The following is a 5,187-nucleotide window of genomic DNA, read 5'->3' as shown; positions in this document are numbered from 1 at the left end:
TCGCCTTTCCTATTTCTTCTATCGATGGTGATGCTTTCTGAGCCCTGGTGTGGTGTGTACATCGTTCTGCAATTAGTGTGGGAGTCCTCACTGGGACTTGGTGTTGGATATCTGGTTGGATTTCGTGGTGCTTGTGTCGTGTTTGCAGGAGTCCTCAAAGTGCTTGCGCTGTGACCTATGCTATTCATCGTTGTGCTTAATTCCTGATTAGATTTCTGTTTTTGTTCTTTATACGGACATTTCGGGCTGCGTAACTTTGCAGATCTATGTGCTGGTATTTATAATTACAGTTTGTTTATGTTATCTTTTTTTGTTGTCTGTTTTGTGCGTGTTTAATTGCTGCCTTGCTCTCCTCTTGTTGCCCTGTATGTTCATCCTACATACTCGTCGTTGTTCCTTCCTAGATGTTATTCTCTTCTATGTCTATGGCTTTTTTGCTCATATCTCGTGTTTGAGCTTTGGCTTGCTGCTGTAGTCCTGCTTGTTGTGGAGCTGTGCCTTCTTCTCTTTGGTTGTTTTCTATCATTGTTCAAGGGTATCATGCTGTTGAGTCACTGTTCGTTCTGAGGTTCTGGCTGGAGTTGTTTCGTGTAATGTTAAGTCACGATGCTCTGTGGCTGGAGATGCTGACGCTATTAGTGTGGTCTCTCACTTCTGCCATCGGTTTATTTATCACTCTGTTTCTCTTCCAGAATCGATCTGGTAATTTTGAAAACTTTATTTCTGCGAGTGTCGGCGGTCTCAAAGTCTCCTGGGTCTTGAGTGTCCTTCAGAATGGCACGTTTGTACTTCCTCTTCGTGTCATGACGCGTCTATCAGTTTCTGTCGGTCAGTCTGTGGCTATCTGGTACCACTTTATAGTGTATTGGTGCCGGACGCCGGTGTGGCTCCTCTCTACTTCTAACGTGCTGGTTTATGGATGTCGAGAACTTGTGTAATACAGACAGGTGGGCGGATCTGATTTTCTGGTCGTGCCGCTGTTGGAGACGCAGGGTTAGGTGGCGTATTTGTGATCCGTTGTGAGGAGGGAGGCTAGCTCCTATGACGATGTTGGTAAGTGACTACAGAGTCACAAATCTCTCTCCGAGTCGACTCAGTCTCTCCAGGAGGCGTGTGGTTCTCGTCAGAAAGGGTCGGAAAGATCTTGTTGTGGTTTCGGTATCCTGTGTTTTGGTCAGGGGTCGCAATTTTTGGCCATTAATATGTCTCCCAGAAGGAGGATGATGTTTGTCTGGAGAATCTCTAATTTTTCTGGAGTAAGTTGTAAAAATTATGTGTCCCCTCTTCGCTGTCACTAGTTGAAGCGTAGCGGACTTGTTAACAACTAGTTCCGCTTAATCCAGGTTCATTTAGTTGAAGTGGAGTGTGTAGTGGGTACCTGGTGACGTGGAGGGGTTGCCCGAGAGCGGATGTCAGGTGGCTCTCGAATTGGTAGCTACTCGCCTGTTCGCGGTGGGGTGCATCGCTCTGTTCAATGTGTCCTGAGACGAGCAAAGCAGGTCTCGTCTAAGCGAGTTCGTTCTCGTGGCCTCGCTGTGCGTTCCTATTCTTGTCTTGCTATATGCCTAATAGGGTCAGGTGTGTTGGCTTCTCGATTCTGTTGTGGCAACTGCTGCGGCGCTTTCTGAGTCGTAGCATGGGTTCTCCAGCGTTCCATGGTCGCGTAGGGGTAGTCCGTCATGGTTGCGAAGAAGGGTAATCAGTGCTTTTAGTTGTGCTTTCCTCACGGCTTTATCTTCACAGTTTCTAGCGTCAGCATCGAGGCTTCTGTGTTCCCAGTTGAATATTAGTTTCTTTCTGTGCTGGTCTATTGTGGTTCTGTATTGACGATGATTGTCTTGTGCCTATTCTTGCCTGTCGATATCAGGATAAGGAGGAGGGTTGGGTGTGGGGCTAGCAACTTCCATCCCGTAAAAAATTAAACTCTGCTACCGAACGCCAATACTATATGAGGAGATCGATACTATGGGTACATTCGTATCTGCTAATCTCATTACATTGGGTAGCCACTGTATGTAAGTAGTTGTTAACGCATGCAATCTATATCCTGAAAGAGCATTGTGTGCCCTAGCTAATGTATTATTTTCTGCTGTTAGACAGTTATGGTAATATCTATTCAAGTGTGTGGGAAACAGATATATTGTATATATATGCTGTAGACAACAAATGTATGGAGATTTATTTGTTTTGTTGGGCAAGAGCTGTGTGGTTGCAAAAGTTGTCTCGCCCTATTGACGGAATGGGATGCTGTAGGTCATATCAAAGTTAATGTTATGAATGCTTAAGTGCAATAGAAAGAATAAAGAGCGGCAGAGTTAACAGTCATAGTGGTTGTGGCTGCTTGGGCTCTGTGGCTCAGAGCACTAGAGCAGGTCACGTGTTCGCACAGTTGTTTTTTGAGTTCATAACATGACGCCCTTTCTAAACGGTCGAAGTATAGTTCAGTGCGCGCATGCAGCGACAGACGCATCGACTGCGTTAGGTCAGAAGACCAAGACTTGATCAGTGTATTCTGAACTGTTCTGCGAGCAACTTAGGAAGCGTGTTGATCAATGAATCTAACCCCATGCGATGCTGACGCTGTACTTTCTGGAACATCACCTCCATGACTGTAGAGTATGTGGAATCTCAAAAGTTGTGGTGTTGATAGCTTCAATGCTGCAGAGAAAGTCTAGGTCCGACAATGTTATCGTGCTTCACCATCCGGCTTTGCTTGCAGTAGTGGAATGTCGAAAAACCTCCAGGGGCCCGGCAATCCGCCCGGATAAATGTCTTCGCGACCAAATTATGGTAGAGTTCTAAACCTGACTATTGGTGGGCAAACTCACCAGCTCATGCCACTGCAGGAGAGATGATTCCGCAGTAACTCAGATCCCATCCCATCCAACATCCCTCACAGACATCTGAGCAGACTTATCTGCTGATAATCAAGATAAGTGCCTATCTATACTGAGGATAGCTAGCCATCAATTATCTCGCGCTCATATACGTTTTATTCAGGCTTAGTCTTAAAGTCAATAATTCTTTGCCGCTTTTCTGTACTAACGTGGTTTGTTGGTTCCTTGGAAGTCTGTTCCAGAACTTCTATCTCCCAATTGATTAAAAAACACTTCGTCTAATTTCAAGTTCTGAACTTGTTATAATCCTATTGTACTGGCATTGTCCTTTTCGTGCCTAAGAGTACTATCTTTTGGAAGCTGAAAAATTTCTCTTCCCCCAACGAGTAATGCACGCGCTGTATTATATTTATATGTGATAAGTGGAGCAGCTCGCATCGTTCCTGCCGAGCGTTATTCTTTTGGCTTATGGTTGTTGCTATTAATTCTATTGAGCTAGCTCCCGTGATTCTCCTCATAAGCGAATCGTTTTCTCGCATCGTTTCCTTTGGTCCGGATTACGTTAGTCGTGCGCTTTTTCTGTGTTGTTTTACGCTGGTTTTGCGGGTGGGCGTATTGCTCAGTGCTTTTCTCCGTTTGAATCCCTGTTTTCCAGGTTTGTCGAGAGTGTTGATATTCTTTCCGTACGATATCATGTCGGACAACAGTAAGCTTTTTTTAGTTTTGTTTTGCTCGTGGCCACCCGATCTAGTTATGACTTCCTAGCGTTGGTGGTCGCTTCATTTCATGGGATGCGAGTTATACAGGGGTTACCGCTGGAATGACCGGTCTCGTTCATTATGCTCGTTGAGTGTAATATTGCTCCAGGATTGTGCTTTTTAGTAATTGGCGATTCCCCCTACCTTTTTGGGGGTCTTTTAGACGCTTGCGGTTGCTCTTTGTTCCGTTTTTGGTTCCCTGCTGGCGCTGGTTGGTTTCTTGTTTTTTTTTCTCGCATGTGGCGGCTCAGAGACATCTGCTAGTCAACCAATACCCAAGTCCTTCTCCTCGCTCGGTTGCTTCCAATATGCTTCCAATGTATACCTAAATTCTTATTTATTATCCTAAGTGCAATGACCTTGCAGCTTTTCAACTATTCTATTTCATCCTATTACTACTCTCATTTACAGTGTTCCCAATCTTCCTGTATAACTATCCCAGTCGTTCTCGTGTTAGCTACCCCAGCTTGTTGTCCATCCGCAACTTTATTAGTCACTATTCCCTCTTTGTGCCCAAGTCATATAAAAAGGTTCAATAAAATTTGGTCCAAACACGATTCCTTGAGGGACTGCACTAGTAACCTCCTTCCAGCCTGACAGTTCCAACCTTTCAGTACGACCCGCGGAGTCTCCCTTTAAACCAGTTCCTTAATCCACCTTACAACTTTCATATTCTCCATCTTTTCGCAATTAACTACAGCTCCCATTGTGAACCATGTTAATCCCTTACTGAAATGACGGTAAATTAGATCTACCGCATTTCCTTTGTCTCAGCTCATCCGTCACTTCTCAAAAGAATCCAGGTTGGTTTGCACGATCTTACCTTTAGTAAATCCATTGGTGGCATTCGTCCACATTACCATTGACCTTCATTGTCACTACTTTCTCCTTTAAATTTTTCCAAGACATCTACATACTAACAGACGTCAACTACAGGCTATAGTTCACCGTATCAGCTTTTGTTTCCTTTCTTAACAAATAGGCACTACATAGCATTCTCCAGTCGTATGTACAACCCTGAGTTGTTACCGATTGATTTAAAAATTCTCACCAACGGTCGCAATTTTCATGCGCCAGTTCCTTTAATATCCTCTGTGGATGGCGTTGTCGCGGCCTCTCCAATATGTGTCCCATTAGCTGTCAGTTTGGCCTACCTCAGATGTGGTAATATCACCTCATAATTCTATTCCATTTATCATCCTACATCATCCTAAACGCCTCACTGTTATTTAAGACCTGAGCAAGTACTTATTGTAGATATTGCGCATGCTAGGTTATCCTTAACCTCAGTTCCATCCTCGGTTATAGCGGCCCACTCTTTCTTAGTTTTCTTCATTATGTGGCTTTGAGACACCTTTGACTATTGGTTTTATCCTCTTTGCAAGGTCCAGTTCGACATGCTTTTAGCCTTCTCCTTTTCCTACATGTTCTGACTCACTAGGTAGTTCCCCTTGCTAATTCCCGCCTTTCTTCCACCTCCCGTGAAAGCTTTCTGTTTTTTTCTAATCCCCTCTCTGAGATGCTTGCTCATCCAGCTTGGCTACAATCCTTGCCCATGTATTTTCCCCTTCTTGGGATGCAGGCCCCGACAG

This window comes from Chelonoidis abingdonii, chromosome 7 (assembly GCF_003597395.2).
Source record: "Chelonoidis abingdonii isolate Lonesome George chromosome 7, CheloAbing_2.0, whole genome shotgun sequence".
NCBI classification, from domain to species: domain Eukaryota; kingdom Metazoa; phylum Chordata; order Testudines; family Testudinidae; genus Chelonoidis; species Chelonoidis abingdonii.
Note: the sequence above shows the minus strand (reverse complement) of the source record.